Below are 19448 nucleotides of genomic sequence, written 5' to 3' on the forward strand. Positions count from 1 at the left end.
AGGATCATTAGAAAATTACAGGTAGGTGAGTTTGATCAGGGTTGGAGCTAAACACTGCAGTGCATTGGCCCCCCAGGGTAAGATTTGAGGGACCCTGATGTACAAGCTGTCAAAATCATTTCTACAGTGTATGATTGTATGATTGTTCTCACTGGGATCGCCTCAAATCAAAGCAGCCTATTTGAAAACTCAAGAGGGCGACAAACACCTTCACATGCATCCACAGTGTCTCACGGGAGCGCTGTTGGTTTGTCCTCCTCCAGCTCGGATGTGGTAATGAAATCCCTCCTGCACACTCTTAATTTTTAGAGAGGAATGACCTCATATCTCTGAACTGTAGATAATGAGGACCAAATGCTCGGGTGGTCACTGGAACCCATGAAATCACAAATGTTTGCTCAAATTCAGTGTAAAAATGACTCGACATTACAAAAATCCAGTTTCTGCTCTAACATATGATAGAAATAACAGTTCAGATGTCGATTACTAAAGCAGCCGTAATGTAAGAATGTCCGAGAGAGAGATTTCATTCAGGCCTTGACAAAGATCATTTACAATCAAAGGAAACATCCACTCTATCCGCAGCTGAGGCCAAAGCTCTGTAAACAATCTGAAATATTCCTCTTGTGTCGCTCTGTGTTCTTCAGCTAACTGGGGCAAGCAGACGTTCTTACCTTAGATGGGGCTGTGCACAGGTCAAGCCAAGTCAGATCTGCCTCCTCATTCATTTGAGCTCTGGACTGAGTCAGACTTGACCGGTAATTACTCCCACAGCAACAAGGCCTGGAGATACGCAAAGAATTTGGGTCTTAGGCTTTGGCATATATTGTAATAATATTAAAGAACCAAAAAAGAACAATTTTGAGCAATTTTCCATTTGTCAGATTCCCTCATGTGACTGATTTATTGATTGATTTATGCTTAAACTGAATGTCACAAGCAATTCTGGGAGATTTTCCACTGATTTCCTCATGTGACTTTACTTGATGAATCAGACAACCGTTGCAGCTATGTTAGAAACATTCATTTTTAAAGCACATAATTTCAAAACTCACATTTGAGGTTTGACCGTGTAATTGACGTTGTAGAAGAAAACATGACAGTCTTTTCAAGTAAGGTTACCACAGATATTTTTTTGCTCATAAATTATAAACTGCTACTTTAAAAACCCGTCTGAAATTCCTAAGGTAATCCATGTTGAATTCCACATTGGCTAACAAACTGAGGTCACTGAGGTTACAGCTCTTTTATGGTATCATGATGCAAATACACAACATAACCACGACAGAATTTCTTTAGTATCTATTGTTCTGATTCCATTCATTGTTTAAACCAAATTTGGTTTACAGTTACACAAAACATGACAAAAACGGCATGATCCAAGTGTTTTTGCATCTTTTTTGTTTTATTGTTTTTCTTAATTTGACAAAAACGGCATGATCCAAGTGTTTTTGCATCTTTTACATCAAACCACAAACTAGGTGTGGGGCTTCAGTTACCACACCCAAAGTTTTCACACATCAGTGTAGAAGAGATGTATGGACTCATATAATGCACAGCATCAGTTTTTGCTCACAAGTAGAATGAGTTTTCACATGCAATTGGCCTTGTGCAGGTCCGGCGCAGTTTGCATATGCAGGCTGTTTTGCAACTGTGCTTGTGTACATGTTGGATATGTTTTAAGTGTGTTTTTGTTGTGTGTGTTTGGTTACATGGTGTAATTTCAATGTGAGAAGAAAAAGAAAATCAAGAAGAGTGTGGATCATGAATCATCAAGTTAAAGAGGAATTAAAAACTTCAGGAAAGGGAGAACTATATGGTGTAAAAAGGGCTGGGTTGGATATTACTCATTACATCCTTTTTTTAAAACAACAGATTAACCAGCTTAGTGTGGTTTACTCTTACATGGTTTAAACTGGTCTATTAACCTGACCATGCTGGTGTTTAGCTGGTTTAGCTGATCAGCCAGCTGAAAAGTGGCATTGAAACAAACCAAGTGAGCTTTTTCTCCCCAGAAGGACTCTTAAAATATCATTGTTTGTGTTCATTTGAAGATATAATTAATCATTTGACGATCCCTTGGATAATTTTCCTTTCAGCTCTGTGGAAAAGTCATAATCAAATTCCTGCAGGGATTGTATGGTTAATGTAATGATCTCCCCAATGGCAGAGTCAGGCAAGTGGTTAGTTATTTATCGCAATCCAAAAAAAATAAAAATAATAATAATTAAGTTTTAAAGACATACTATGTCATTTTGTTGATGTTGCGCTGGTTTATATAGTCGCTGTATTGGACTTGCTATAAATGTAACATCACAAAAAAAGTGTTTATTTAGTGATGCTGTTTCAGAAATCCTATTCACTGACTGCCTTGATTGAATTTATTTAACCTGATAACAGTGGAGTTCCTGCGATAAGTAGTAACATGACATAATTTGCAGTCTAACATGAATCATCAGCGACCCCCATGAGGTGACCACAACATATAAAATAAAACATTTTATTATTATTATTATTATTAAATATTATATTAAAATTACGGCTGACAATCGATTACAATTTGTAATCTAATAAATTACGTGATGTAGAGATTAATTAATCAAATTAATCGCAAATTACATTTGGCAGTAAAAATACAACCAAAAGATAATAAGTAGACATTACAAAATGTATAGCTTTAGAAAGATTTTTATTAGATTCAACATAAAATTAATTACACATTTATGCTTCAATGGTCTAGCATAAACTATTGAAAATTAAAGAAGATATGTTGAGAAACATTTCAGTATTTTTTGTTCACACAATGAAAGTCTTTGGGAACCAAAACAGAATTTACAGTTTTGGGTGAACTATCTCAAATTTCAAAAATAATATTAATTTAATTTAATTTAATTTAATTTGTGTACTGATATTTTAAATAAGAAACTAAAACTGTCAGTAGGTGGCGGTAAATGTCTTTATGAGTAATCATTAAAGGAAAAGTTCACCCAAAAAAGAACATTTTGTCATTAATTGCTCACCCTCATGTCGTTCCAAACCTGTAAGACCTCCGTTCATCTTCGGAACACAAATTAAGATATTTTTGCTGAAATCCGAAAGCTTTCTTACCCTCAATAGACAGCAACGTTGATGTTTTGTTCATAGATTAAGATATTTTGATGGGATATGAGTAAAATAGTCTATGTGACATCAGTGGTTCAACCCTAATTTTAGAAGCTATGAAAAATGTTTTTTGTATGCAAAGAAAACTAAAATAATGACTTTATTCAACAATTCTTCACCTCCGCGTCAATTAGTTTATTTGACATTTATTGTACTACGAGTCATGCAAGTGATGATTATGATGTAGCATGCACATGAGCTGTGCCTTGTTTACAAGCAGAGGAATACACATGCAGGCATGGTGGTACTTTTGATAATGGCCGAGGACGGTGACTCGGAGGAGAAGAATTGTTGAATAAAGTCATTATTTTTGTTTTCTTTGTGCAAGAAATGTATTCTTGTAGCTTTGTAAAATTACGGTTGAACCACTGATGTCACATGGACTGTTTTACCCAAGTCTTTACTATGTTTATAGGTCTGGGAACATTTCAGTTGCATTGCTGTCTATGCAGGGTCAGAAAGATCTTATCAAAAATTTTTGATTTCATCAAAAATATCTTAATTTGTGTTACAAAGATGAACAAAGGTCTTATGGGAGTAATACAGAATTTTCATTTTTGTGTGAACTATCCCTTTAAGTCATTCATTCTTTCAGTTTGTTCAAACAGCTGATTCATTCAGGAATTAAAGGATACTCCACCCCAAAATGAAAATTTAGTCATTATTCACTTACCCCCATGTCATTTCAAAATCGTAAAAGCTTTGTTCGTCTTCGGAACAAAATGTAATATATTTTGGATGAAAACAGGGAGGCTTGAGACTGTCCCATAGACTGCTAAGTAAATAACAGTGTCAAGGTCCATAAAAGTATGAAAAGCATTGTCAGAATACTCCATCTGCCATCAGTGTTTCAACCGTAACGTTATGAAGCAACAAGAAACGAAGAAACGAGAAACGAAGAAAACAAAAATAATGACTTTATTCAACAATTCCTCTCCTCTGTGTCTCTCCACATCAGCGTAGCACCATTTTGGCGAATCTAAGCAGTACTCAGGCAGTGTACGCTCTTCTGTGTCAGCCACGCCACATGGATACATTTTCTATGTATATTTACGCTTTGATTTGAACGAAAATAGCACATCAGTGCAGTGCATCTGACACAGAAGAGTGTAAGCCGCCTGCGTATTTAATATCTTTAATATCTTAAATTGTGTTCCGATGACAAAAGAAGCTTTTAGGGGTTTGGAACGACATGGGGGTAAGTGATTAACGACAAAATTTTCATTTTGGGATGGAGTATCCCTTTAAGCAAAAGGCTCCATTTAGGAAATGCAGTTCTGCTGTGGCTTTATAGGTAATATTTTCGTTGGCAATACGGATCAAAAACAGACAATATTGTGTGTAAAATATAACACAATATTAACTTCTTATTTACTTCTTATTACTATAAAATCACATTTGCATTTGCGCTATTCGGGAGAGAAAAAACACTCGTGTGATATTGCTCTTGCTGCTCGTGTAATATCGCTTATCTTACGATTTAAATATAACACACAAACCCAAATAGCTGATTTTTTATTTTTGCCCCAAAATCTTGAATTTTAGGGCACATAGCCTAACTGCATTTATGGACTACATCACGCAGTGAGTTCTTGCCCTGTTTGTCAACTCAGCAGTCAACTGTTGAAATGTAAGATGATGTACTGGGCATTTTTCATAACTAATTAATTAGATTAAAGCGTTAAACTGACGTCCCTTTTTAAAATACAATTTAAATTATTAAATATATTTTTTTAGAATAATATTTGAATTATTTAATTTTTTATATATAGGATAATAACAGTTAAAGATTTATTTATATATAGGATATAGATTTTTTGATGATTCTTTGGAAATTGATGATAGATTTTGTTGTGCCATAGCATCACCTTAAACAGGAAGTGAAAATATATCCGTTGCTATGGGGATGACCACTGGTTTATAAATAACAAAAGCCAGAAAAGCCCGTAGCTAGAGTATGACACATCATAACTTTCCCGTCTGCTGTTCTGCAGAAATCAGCAAAGACAGAAGAATTCCCTACATTCCCCGCTCGCTCACCATCTCCAGACTACTGATGTGTGGAGGGCTGCTCAGCTCAAACCTGTGCTGACATGTCAACTACCATAGTCATGAGATCATGTGATGTCATCCCGGGTCACTTAAAAGCACATGTCATAACGGCCCTGTCTTCAGGTTTCATGTTTTTACTTCAACTGGAATTGCAGTGAAAAAATGTATGTTACAATGCTGTGCTTAGTGGAACCAACACAAAAGGAAGTGAATGGTGGAAAAATGCACAATAAAAGTAGGCTTTGCTTCAATCATGAACACCTTTCCTCCGTTTAGTCATTAAAAAAACAGAAATAAAAATAAAACACACTTTTCACACATTCATTGTCCAGCAACATCACTGTTACATAAGATTTAGACAGTGAGATTTTATTTTTATTTTTACATTTGTTTTTTAATTAATACCTTTATTCATCAAAGAATAATTAAATTGATCAAAAATGTTCCAAAAGATTTTTATTTTAAATAAATTTAGTTTTTTAAATTTCTATTTATTAGAGAATCCTGAAAAAGTATGACAAAAATATTTAGCAGCACAACTGTTTTCAGCACTGATAACAGTAATAATAATAATAATCATAAAGCAGAAAATTAGCATATTAGAATGATTTCTGAAGGATCATATGAAACTGAACAACTAGAGTAATGGCTGCTTATTAAAATATTACACATTTATAGAAAGTATATATACAGATGTGTATTGTGATTTGCAGATGTGTATATGTGTGTGTGTAAAGAGGTGTGTAAATGTGTCATTGGTGGTTTATCTTAAGTAAAAGAAAGAATCTAAACACCTAAAAAGACACAGTGCAGTAAGAACAGCCATTGCTCTCCGTTGTAACCTGGTTCTTTGTGTTTGGAATTGAAATTGTGAAATTTAAACAGCTGTGCCAAGTGTTACTGCTCATTGCACAATGATTTGACACGTAACAGGCGTGTCTATTCAGTGCTATCTTGCAGTCAGTGCTCCCTTTGAGAAGTAGCTTTACTGTTTAGTGAGGACAATTCTGCATGATGCACGAATGGATTTTTAACACATCACGCTTCTGCTTTGGGATTGGGTGTATAATTTACAGCCCTAAAGGATGAACTGTCTGGATTCTTGTTCAGACAGTTTAATTTGCAGTCTAATTTCTAAATTGCAGTTTCTCACTCTCATACGCTCTCATACACATAGAGCCTGCTGACGGGGGGGCAGACGGTCTTAGCTCCACATGTGGTGAAACCAGATAAACAAACACTGCCAGCACTGCCATCCTCCTCTCAAAAATGACATCATTATTCATCTGCCTCAAACATCTGCTTTGGTTATTCAGTCCAGATGCAGGTATAAAAAGAGTGTCCCTGTTTCATGCAGCTTCAGTGCAGTGTGCTGTAATGTGTGCACATATGTGTTCTATAAAAAGAATGAATTACGACATAATTATGATATGCATACAGCCTTCTGTCAGTTATTAATTTCACACTTTTGCACAATAGCATCCATAATATCTGATAACTTCATCATAATGTCTTTTTTACACACGCACACACACACATTTTTTTTTTTAATAAAATAATTATTATTGCTCATAAAAAAGAGAATGTGAGAGAATGAGAGATGCGTCATTGATAGCTGTGATGTTCTTGACCTCCTCCACATTCCTCCTCCCAAATAAGGATAAGGTTGCTAACACACTCTCTCTGCCCTTTTCCTGCTTGTTCTTCTTCTCTTTCTCTTTGTCTCACATTTGAGGACATATTCTCAAATGCAGTAGCTGATGCTGGGGCACAAGCATTAACAAAGATTGTAGCTTTTATTGTGGCCCATGTATTTATGCAGTTGTTTTGTGTAGATGCTGGATCAGATAAGGGGAGCGTGTGTGCATGTGAAGCAGCACAGAGAGGATATTTTTGTTATTCCTCTGAGGCTCGGATGTGTAGTTAGGCATGATGTGAAGAAGCAGTGATTGTTGATGGGGGTCTTGAGGCTAACATTAGCTTTGCAGGGCCCCACAGTTTACTGAACCCCTGACAGAATGTAAAAGTCACATGCGCTACACAAATCGTTAATACCAGGGATGTGGAAATAATAAAAAACTTTATAATTAATAACTAATAATTAATAACTTAATATTAACTATTAAATTATTCATTATTAAATTGTTCATTATTAAATGAATTTTTTTTTTTTTTTTTTTTTTGAGGCATTCCAAAAGTATACAGTCGTACAGTACTGGAACATTTCAACATTCATACCACTCCACTTATTCGTGTTTGCATGTTCTGGATGGACAGTCTGTTTGTGCATTAGTGGTGGGGATTTTTCATTGACTCTTTACAAATGTTACAACCTTATGCAAATAGGTGTTGACTCTCTTCATGAGTGATTCTTTGAATCATTAATTTAACTATTTTGTTTAAAATACACAGATTCATTCAGGAACAAAACAAAGGCTATGTCCCAAATCACATACTCTCTGAGTAGGTATTTTTGAATAAGTAATTACTTCACAGCTGCTAAAAATATGTTCTGTGGTATGAATGTGTGTAGTATGAATGTAACGTGGAAGTATTACATTCACCACTAGCTTCAGATGCATTGCTTCACTGCCATTAAACACTCTTCTCCCGTAGAAGAGTGTTCCCCGGGCGCCGCAGCATAAATAGCTGCCCACTGCTCCGGGTGTGTGTTCACGGTGTGTGTGTGTGTTCACTGCTGTGTGTGTGTGCACTTTGGATGGGTTAAATGCAGAGCACAAATTCTGAGTATGGGTCACCATACTTGGCTGTATGTTACGTCACTCACTCACTCACTAGCCTCATGGCATAATATATAATATATGCACACTCCAGAATCATCTGGGTAGTTATTGCCTATACTATTTTATTCATACTGTGAATTCAAACATGAAATATAGTCGAAAAGCATGCAATTTCATTTTCAGCCACTGATTAATTTAAAAATGAAAAAAAGCGCCTGTCTTTATGAATGAATTATTGAATCATTCACTCAGATGACTCATTTAAATACACTCAGGAACAAAACACCTCTGTGCACTGCTCAGAGACATGATGGTTGAAGCTATTTTGGCAATTTTCCCTATTTTGGAACCACCATTTTTGTTGACAGAGCACAAATAGACAGATTTATTGGCAATATGACTATATAACCTTCCTTCATGTTTGTTAAAGCCTTGTACAGAAGAAATATTACACTCACAATCATGCTGTTGGTCTGAATATCATCATGAGTGATTTGAACATAGACACGAGTTAGATATATTTTGATATTACTTGGTATTAACTCAGAAATGGGCATTGCAATAGTCAAATGATAGCCAAACATATTTATTTCCAAACAAATATATATATTATTATGATGAGTGATATATATATATATATATATATATATATATATATAAGAATTAATTCAAAATCTGTCAGCCAATCCCCTTTGACCCAAAATATTTACGTGTAATATCCTCTGAGATTTTAAATTATTATTTAACATATTTGTGTGTTCACCGTTCTCTGATGTTGGTTAATGGTCACAATACATGCAGGTGAACGAATAAAATATTTAATCTTTTTTAGTAAGTGTATTATTGTATTTTATTTTTACTTTTGATTTAATTACAATACCAGTTTGGCAAACTCTGTTTTAGATCATTAGTATGCATTATTCTCTGGTTCACCACATAAGGTTTGCTGATGTCAGTATCAAATATCAAACATTTACAAGCCAATTTCAAGAAAGAATTCATTTCCACCAGCCGTAACATATGACTAAGCACTGTAAGCATCCATGGTATGTCCAGAAGTAAACTTTTTACTATTGAGTAAGTATGAGAGTGTACAAAACCAAATTCCTCATCTGCTCAGCAGACATGAGATCTCCTTCCTCACTGCAGCTCTGAAGGCCGAGCAAGCTTCGCTCTGCAGGGGATCATCACTCTTTATTTTACTGCAAACAAGTGATGTAACCTGCAGTCGGCTAGTCCACCAAACGGAAAAAAATTACAGCTACCGCACATAATGTTTATACAGTCTTTACACAGCAGCATGATTTTAGGGTTGTTCGAGGCGTGGCTGAAATAATCTATGCACAGAGGCTTTCATGATGGAGGGTTGTTTAGTTCTCTGTGAGAGCAGATCTCTCTCTCTCTTTCGCTCTCCTAGTCTCTCTTACCTCCACAAACACAGCTTACCATATATGGCTGTGTTTGTAGAGAGGAGAAGGGTAAGTGCATGTCTCTGCGTTCAATTGTACGACTTTGCACCATCATGAGTGTTTGAGTGGGTTTGTGGGTACAGGTCGTCATTCAAACGACTTTTGAATGAGAAGGAGCAAGAACGAATTTGTGGGAAGTATTGAGTAAAAATTGATGAGAGGTTCTTTGGATGTGATTCAGAGTTTACTTAGTAGGCTTACATTTTAAAGACCTCATGAATCAAGTCAGCCAGTGATGAAGTAAATGTCACACACTCACGAAGACTCACATTATATATTACAATGTAAGTCAAAAACCTTCGTTTACTGCCAGCACATTGTTTTATATGCGCATGTTTGCGATATGAAATGCACTGGAAGGCAGGGTGTGATGTAATGTGTGATTTGTCAAGCTTGCTTGCCTATGCCTGCATCTCACAGTGTTCTTAATATGGTCAGACTTCCCAGTTGGAACGAATCACAGTAAGAGAGAAAAGAAAGAGAGAACATAAGGAAGAAAAGTGGGAGTCTCAGACATCACGACCGCAGCTCTGAAGGTTATTGTGTCACGCTGACCCTTGTACAGTCAAACCTTCTGAGCGTGTCTCAGCATCTTCCTTGATAGCAACACAAACAGACGGCTGTAAGTTAGGAATGAATGATCATGTGCAGATGATGTTCATTGACTATCATTATCTTGATCCCTCAAGACATTAATGTCTGTTTTCACTTCATTGTAGAGAATAAACTGGGCCTCATTTTACACACTACAAAGATTTTGCACACAGCGTTCACTGCCAAAATGTCACATTTCTGCACTTCAGGGGTAAATATTCACTGTGAGTTTGTTTGCCTTTCCTTCTTCCCACAACATTTTTGGATGAATGTAAGCCGGCCGAATTAGTGACACACCGAAATGAAATTCTTGGCTGAAGCCAAAACCCTTTAATTATGGATTCTGTTAATGTTATGTTATTTAACAATTAAATGATTACAATCGAACTTCCTCCAATTTATGATAACATTATGATATCATAAAAAAGTAAAATATTGTTTAAATTAAGGGAGGGTCTGACTCCTCCCTTCTTTGCTCAAGTGTTTTACATAACTATTTTACGTTAGTACAAATAACATATTACTCAAGATGCTATTTGTTGCTATAGTGCAAACAGTATCTTCTCCTGTTTACACTCATCTAACTTTTTGTATACTTTTTGAATAGAATAAATTGACAACTGTATTATAGTTATGTATGTCAGTGTTGATCAGAGTAATATTGAATTTAAACAAACTCAAACACAATTAGGAAAAGCAAACGGATGCTAAATTTATAATCATGTTTGAACGCAATGTGTTAATATCTTTGATGAGATTGTTGCAGTCATGCACACATTGTTTGTTTGAAATTCTCCATGCAGATTTCATCAAAATGGAAAATGTGGGTTCTTTCTGGCAAGATTTTATCATTAGTATGAATAAACCTGTATATGCATGCTGCTTTCTCCATATCAGAATTTTTGTTATCTATTTAATTGACAGTGTTCATATTTACAATTTTCTCTTTCAGTGGGAACAGTTTTGGCACTTCCATCATCAGCTGATTCTGTTCTCCATGCAGCATTAAATTGAAGCCAATCTCATTCCAATCCCATTGCAAGGATAGACAGAGACAAGAGTAGGCATGCATCACAGGGCCCAATCTAACAAAACTAGATTCTATGTTGTAAAATATCCTTACACTTAGGCCACACAGTAAAACTGCAATAATTGATGTTAGAAAATTTAAAAAATAAAAATAAAAAATCAACAACTTAATAAAAAATAAACTTTAATTTGCTCATTAACTAAATGAAAAATCTTTTTTAAGCTTTAAAAGTTTGATTTCAATTAGAATATTGAAATAATTTGTCTTTTAAAAATGTCTCTTTAGTGACTAAAGTTTAGTCTGTCTGTAATTGTATGAGTCTGATTTTTGTGAAGTTGGACTAACAGACCTGGATAATCTGATTGTACCTTGACTTTGTCCAGCATGCACACTGTTCCCAAGTTTGGGGTCAGTAATGTTTTTTAAATAATAAATTAATAATAAAATAAATTAATTCTATTGAGCAAGGTTGCATCAAATTGATCAAAAAGGGTTTGTAATGTTTCAAAAGATTTCTATTATTAGAATGAATTTTGAAGGATCATGTGACACTAAAGACTGGAATAATGGCTGCTGAAAATTCAGCTTGGCACCACAGAAATAAATTTGAACATATTTAAATAGAAAACATTTATTTTAAATTATAATTATATTCCACAAACCATTTTTACTTTTTGATTAAATAAATGCAGTCTTAGTGAGAATAAGATACTTATTTTAAAAACATGTATAAAATCATACCAACCCCGAATGTTAGTGCATAGATATTAATCACAGAAAGCTATTGTGTATTTAATTCTTTTAATACTCAATAATGCATTGTGTCATTTATACTTGGACAGACTAATGGAGATAGAAGTTCAAGTACTCAAAATCCCAAATGTACTTATTGAGAAGTTTAACCAATAGGTGGTTGGAGGGAATGACTGGGATGTAACGGAATGGGTCCTTCCTGCCGAAAACAGGACCACGAATGAGTTAATTGACCAATTCTCTGATGTATTTTTTTTTTAGATACCCCAGGGAAGGACAATGTGCTCCGAACACCACATCTGCTCCCTTCCCAGAGTCACCATCAGGCAGTAGTTATGCAGAGAGTTACAGATTTGAGGAGGTAAAAAAAGATGATTATTCATGAGAATCATCAAGATGCTACAAGCTTTACTATATTGTCATGCTACCAAAACCTGACGACACCTCTTGTTTTTTTAATGAGGTGTGGTGCAATGAGACGGACAAGATGGGTGTGGCATCAGTGATTAAGCAGGAAGTTTTATTTACTGGATCAGTTGTATCACAGTGCTCACTGGTCACATTTCTTTGCAGCGGATGGTGAAGATCAAAGATATCAACACTGATAAATATAGTTTTTCCTTGGCCATGCACTGTAATGTTCTGGCATGTCTCTCTCTCTGTGTGTGTGTGTGTGTGTGTGTGTTTGTGTGTGTGTGTGTGTGTGTGTGTGTGTACTTGAACCGCCTGTGAGATCAGAGTGATCAACCAGATTGGTTGTGAGTCAACCAGAAGGCCGTTCTGTTTTCTGTGATGTGCAGTGAAGAATAAAGCCACAGTATAAAGCATTGGAGCTGATGACACCTATTACACACTTCTAGAGCTTTTGACTCTGACTCACTTTGCTGTAATATCCTCTCAAACAGTAGCAGATGGTACAGACCCTTTCACTGCCTTCAGACATGTTTGTAGGTGAGTGCTGGTGTCTATAGTGTGTGTCTTTAAACACATAAGTGTAGTGTTGTACATAAGAGGACTTTCCCCATGCTAATTAACCCCAGCTTGATGCAGATGTGTTTTTCTCTTGACTTTAGCACTAAAAATGCTGAAAACCTTGAGATGGAGACATCCTCTTATCTTTAACTTGTGAAGACAACACAACATAAGATTAAACGGTGCGAAAAAGTCCAAATTAAATGAAATGTAATTATATATAAGAGGTGAAGTGAACATTGATTATATCGTTACAATGGAACATGTAAATGTGTGGAATATATTAGGCAGAAAGTGAACAGTCAGCTCTTGAATTTCATGTGTTGGAAGCAGGAAAAATAGGCAAGTAAAAAGATCTGAGTGACTTTGACAAAGGCCAAATAAAATAGGGAAAATGAAAAGGACTGAGATAAATGCTGAGGTTTGGCATACCTATAAACTAAATGCAAAGCTGAACTGATGTCAAAGTGAGCTTCTGTCTCTAAAAAGTATTAAATGGCCATAAAACCTTCTAATACAGTTTTGTTTTGTGACAACAACTTATTAAAGTGTTTAAAGTTAGGTTCAGGCTGCAGGAAAATGTGGGCCAAATCCAATTTTTTTGGATGATATGTGACTCAGATCATTTTATTTTTCATGCAGTGTGAAGAGCACAAACCACATGGAATCTGATCTTTTTGATTCTGATTTGGGCTACTTCCATATGTGGTCCTAAATCTAAAACAGGTCAGTTGTTTTGCAATACGGCATCAGTTTGAATTTACGTCATTCTAGATCAACGTTCGTCATGATTTGGCACTGACGGGAGTCACTCCAAAGATTTTACATACCGGAATCTTTGATCATGCTGTGAATATGATATACAGTTGCAGACGTAGTCAGTGGAGAAGAAGTGAGGTGTTAAACTCATAAGTATTACAGTTACAGCTCTATACGAGCTAAACATTCAAAAACTTTGCTCTCTCTTCATCTTTGTTCACTTTATCACCTGCTCACAAATCTGCTGGCCTCCATGCCACAACACCTTAAAAAATTAACATGTAAACGCTTACATCAGTGGCCCCCATACTTACTTCCGTATGACAGTCATGGTGTCTCATTATCGTTCTTTTGCACATGCAAGAGAGTTCAGGACCATGATCGGTTCACACAGCAATCTAATATTTGCCACATTTAAAAAAAGATGACGCGAAAAACTGAGCACTAATGCTTGCTGGTTTAATGTAGCCTAAATTTGACCTCTGTAGATCAGAATGTCTCTGTTTGTGAAATGCAATCTTGATAGTCTGTTAAAAGAATCATCTCATTATTCTGTCTGTCGATGGTTGTCGATACAGTGTCCCCGTATGGTACAGCTTGAACCTCTCAGCACAGTCCTTGAAGGCCGTGAACATCAACCTATGAAAACACAAAGATGAAGAACAGGAAAACAAGAGAGTCTGCTCTTTTTGAAAAACACATTTGTTTTTAATGGATGTCTTATGCAGTTCATGTACTGGTTCAGATGGATGGGATCTCTGTAGTTTTTTACTAGGTGTGGGTGCATGAGCTTGATGCATGTGATGTAATTCTAACTTTATGAAAAAATGTTTCAATTCAGGATTATGATCACAAAGTAAGCCTGTGAACATAAGTCTGTGCACAAATTTACCTGACATTTTCAGGGAAAAGTAAATGTTATTGGTTTGTTTTCTGCCTTCATTTTGCTTCTGCCTGTGTCAGAATGGTGGTGAATCAGAGCTCAGCTATCATCCTTGTTTTTCAGCTAATACAGTTAACAACAGGACTCATATCCATCCTTCCACAGAGCCACACGTTCCTGTGGAAAACATGGCATATCTGTCACTACAGCTTCCTGTGTTAAAGAATTACACCCAGAAACGGATGGGTCACAACAGGCCCTTCTCTCTCAATCTTTCTGTTCTTTCTTTTTCTATTGATCAGAGAACACATACTTGCTTTTTAACTTGGCCAGTTCTTGATAAACATTATTGCCTTGTTAAACTTGCTGCTGTTTTGTTGCCATACTTCATAAAACACAATTAGGCGGATGTTCAGTTAAATTAAACTGTTCAAAATGTTGCTCTGGCTTGTATCTAACATGCAAAAGTGATGTCTAATGCTTAGGGTGCAAGACTCACTTTGAATAATAAAAAACGAAATGTTTTTTTGCCTCATTCTTTCTGTCTAAACTTATCTTTGAGAATAAATTGCCTTCTTTTTCTAAACCAGTAAAACAAAAAAAGGAATGTAGACAAAGAATTCTTGGGATTACAATGGGAAAATGTAAGAGCTTCAGAAAGTTTTCTCTCCCTACATGTCATTTCTATTTTTCTCTTTTTTCTTTGCTCCTCCTTGATCTCTTTGCCTGCTACTGTACTAATTCTGTGTTTACTGTCAATAAAACCGAGCATAATATTTTATTAGCCCATATATAGGCTAAATTTCTAGCAATGACAACATTTTTCCTGGTCTTCACAGTCCACTGAATGAGATTACTACTGCCTCTTGTGTGCATAGTGAACATATGTTTTTGTTGTGCATTGTGATATTAATATTTGTGCAATTTATTTAATCTCATATTTAGAGTTTAAACTCAGTAATTAACTCTTAGTAACTAAACATCTTCAAACTAGTTCTAGTTAGTAAATTCTACTATGAGATTCTACACAAGTTTATTAATTTTTCTGTGCTCCTTTCTAAGTAAACACCAAGATCACATGTGTACCTTGACAAATGAAACACATTGACACATTGAAGTAGGTCTATACAAAAAAATCCCACTAAGATTCCTTGCTTTGTTGATGCCTTTCTTTGCATGTCGCTATTTTCATTTACTCTCCACTGATATCCACTGAAGATCTTTGCCTGTCTTGTCTTGATCTAGGTTGACTTGATCACACTTTAGGGAATGTGGGAAGAAAAAACACAGACAAATGATGAGATTTCTTTATATATACTGTATGTATATATATATATATATATATATATATATATATATATATATATATATATATAATAGTGTATATATATAGTTTTTGCTTTAACTGCTTTAAGTTACTTTTTTTCCCACATCAACCTACACTCTAACAACCTACACTCAAAAAACAGATATGTGACAACTTTGTAAATTAAAAAACTGAAATAAGTACATTGCATAAATATTCAAACTCTTAATGTGGTAATTAGCTGAAGCACCTTTAGCCTCAAGTCTTTTTGGTATGATGCGACAAGCTTTGCACATCTGCATTTGGCTATTATCTACCATTCTTCACCTCATCTCTTTACCTCTCAAGCTCTGTCAGCTTGGATGGGGGCTGGCAGACTTTTTCAGGTTTCTCCAGGCTCTGGCTGGGCCACTCAAGGACATTCACATAGTTGTCTTTAAGCTGCTTCTTGTTTGGAAGTTTTTCCAAACTTCTTACGTTATGGATAATGGAGACTACATGCTTCTGTGAACCTTCAATGCAGCAGAATTGTTTTCTGAACTCTTCCCCAGATCTGTGCCTTGACGCAATCCTGCCTCTGAGATCTACAGGTAGTTATTATGACCTCAGGGCTTGGTTTTTGCTCTGATACATATTTTTTTTCAGCTGTTAGACCTTTTCTTGAGATGTGTGTGCCATTCCAAACAAAACCAAACCATTTTTTTTTTTTTTAAGTCACTTGTGCCTTTCTGGCACCAATGATTTATTCAATTTGTGTATAAAAACATGGGCGCATCTGCTGACAATATGAACAAAACATTACATTAATAAATTTAAAAGAAATAACAATCCATTGTGATAAAAAGAAATATCACATAAAAGGCCCTTACATCAAACTAGTTAATTGAATGTGGTTAATTTTACTGAAATAGTAATCCCAGCCAGTTAACAATTTGGCCAAATGGTGAAAAATAAATATACAAAAATGTATTTGAAATACATTTGTTTCATGCTATACTACAAATACATTTAAATATTATTCACATACCACTAAACTGGCATACTTAAAGTCTGCTAAAATGGAACAACTAATTTTGTACTTAATGCACTTTAATTGTAAGAAAGTAGGGCTGAAGTCTAACTAAAGAAATACTAAAGTATATTTGATTGTGCTAAAAGTGGAACTATTGCAAGTATAATTTAGGTACACTCATCAATAGAAATGTGCATTGTGCTCAAGTAGTACGCCAAATAAAGTTTAATTACATTTTTTATATCAGTAAGTATCGAGTGATATGTCAATAAATAGACAATAAATATAGTAAATAAAATGTTACTAATATGAATGTGTCATAAAGAACATTTCAGAATTGTGAATTGTACATGAAATAGTAGCCTACAGTACTCTGACTGGCTGACTTGTAAAGCTTGGTAGAAATCCACATAAGACTGTGGGATACTGCAATTTGTGCAGAGTAAGTAAGTCTTTCTATTTCACAGCAGTGATCCTTGGTGGACATCTGTATAATGCTTTACTGACTGCATTTCTTGTATCCTTTCCTAAGTCTTCTCCTTTGTCTATGTCTGTCTGTCCCTTCTCTGTATTCTCTTTTGTGGCTAAACAGTAACTTAGTGCCTATATGATAACAAACTTAAAACTCAAAATACATTTATTTCCATATTCAAATCTATTAATATATTTACTGGCATTGCTCAAGACTTACTCATATAAAAATTATAATTAAACTTTATTTGGACTACTATTTGTGCACATTTATCAATATTAAGCCTAAAATGTGTTTTAATGTCACTGTCGATGAGGATTGTATGATCTTTGAATAATATTGGTCTTTAAATGCAAGATATTTAATAGTTCCACTTTAGAACAATCAAATATACTTCAGTATATCTTTAGTTGGACTTCAGCACTACTTTCTTACAATTAAAGTGCATTAAACACAAAATTTAAAATTGTTCCAATTTAGCAGACATTAAGTATTACCAGTTTAGTATACTACAAGTACAATTGCAAGGCATTGTTATTAAGCACATAAATATGTAAATGTATTTGTAGTATACTTAGCATGAAATACATGTATTTCAAATACATCTTAGTATATTTATTTTTCAATAGGGACATACGATCAGAATGTAAGTTATTGGTTACTACCTAGCTAGCTACACCTCACTGACAGTGAATTCTGGATATTTCATTTTCTCCCTCATCATGCAACTCTTTGTCACAAAATAAGATTAATAATACAGCTTCAGCAGTAAAAAACTGTTTTTCTCTCATGGTTGACCTACCTGGCTTACATGTGGTGTCAGCCATTTTGACTCAAGTGCTATCCACAAGCTTTACCCACAGTACATTTCTCAGTGCCAAAGGGGCGTGAGTGCAGTTAGGCCCTTTGGAGCCAACTGGCGTAGTATGTTCAGAGTTAAGTCTTTTGGTTTCTAATGAATAACTCCAAAATGATTAAGAATTCACTTGTGACCTTTAGTAGAAAGAGGTTGTAAGGGGTTTTCAATTGATTTATTTTTATATATATTTCAACCAAAATTTCACTTATGCCCTTCTGGTTCTCACCCCTCGATTGTTGATTTGTTAAATTTTTGTTCTCACCCCTCGATATATTCTTTTTTGTGTGTTTGTGTGTGTTTTTGTGTGTTTTTGTGTGTATACTATTACTGAAATTTCACAAGACTTTGTTAGCCATGTTAGATTGGTCACCATTCTTATGTTTTATTTTGCTTGATTGTGCCAGTAGGAAATATCAAGTTTACATTTGCAAACATTCATTTTGCCATGAATGTGTTTCTGTATACAAGTGACAGGAGGGGGAAGAACAAAAAACCAGCGTCAAATCCCATATGGCACAAATGATACCAGGTTTCAGACTGCTGGATTTAGTTAAAAGTGTGGTGGGGGCAATATGATGTCACCCCACCCCAAGGTTCTTTGATAAATTAGGCAGTTATATGGTTCCTTCTCTTTCCCTCTAAGGAATGAAGTACTGGGAATGTTTGCAGTCAAAGACGGTTACCCAAGGGAGACTGGCTGTCTACACCAGGTTTTATTGGTACCAAGAGGGTTTACGGAGTCACATAGACAGGCCCATGTTGGGCCATTAAAAGATCCAGCTGAAATAAAGTAACATATTAAACAGCAAACTCAAGTCTTTAATTAGCAGAAAGTGACACACTCACAGTCTCACCTCTCTTCAGCAGCCAATCAATTTTGTAGCAAATGAGAAATATGTCCCAAAAGTATGTGAAATAATATCCAGACTGCATTTCAAAATATTTGGCTTCACTATAATAGTGAGAACATCTCAGACACGATGGCGATGACCGTTACCTGACCTCTAAACCTACTAAACCTAAAATGTACACAACGATTTAAATCAAAATGGGCTGATTTATGAGTTTGGACCACCTTTTCTTTACCCTGTGCAGTATAAATGTTAGATAAAATCCAATGTGTCTTAAGGGAAAAGCGTGTTTTGTGCCTTTTAATGTGACCTGTGTCGGAGTGTTTTAGTCAAAATAATTTTGTTCACTAAGACAATGGAAGTTCAAAATGAAATTAATAGCCTATTATTACTTCAAGAACTTGCAACATAACTCGAAGCTCTCTGTTGAGCAGCAGCAGCAGCAGCAGCAGCAGCAGCAGTGTTCATGCATCGGGCAGATGGAGCAGATGCAGGCGCTCTGAGTCTGAACAGAGTGACATCATACCTTC

The 19448-nt window shown here is 35.4% G+C and overlaps 1 long non-coding RNA gene across 2 annotated transcripts; it reads left to right on the forward strand.

Annotated features, from left to right (window-relative positions):
* The first annotated feature begins 35 nt into the window (after positions 1–35).
* On the forward strand, positions 36–14839 carry LOC122141941. Of its 2 annotated transcripts, XR_006158225.1 has the most exons (4): positions 36–273; positions 648–758; positions 12066–12165; positions 12268–14839. It is a non-coding gene; the product is annotated as an uncharacterized LOC122141941 (long non-coding RNA). The 2 variants fall into 2 exon arrangements; XR_006158226.1 differs by lacking the exon at positions 648–758.
* Positions 14840–19448: the final 4609 nt, after the last annotated feature.

Source organism: Cyprinus carpio, chromosome B23 (genome assembly GCF_018340385.1).
Source record: "Cyprinus carpio isolate SPL01 chromosome B23, ASM1834038v1, whole genome shotgun sequence".
NCBI classification, from domain to species: domain Eukaryota; kingdom Metazoa; phylum Chordata; class Actinopteri; order Cypriniformes; family Cyprinidae; genus Cyprinus; species Cyprinus carpio.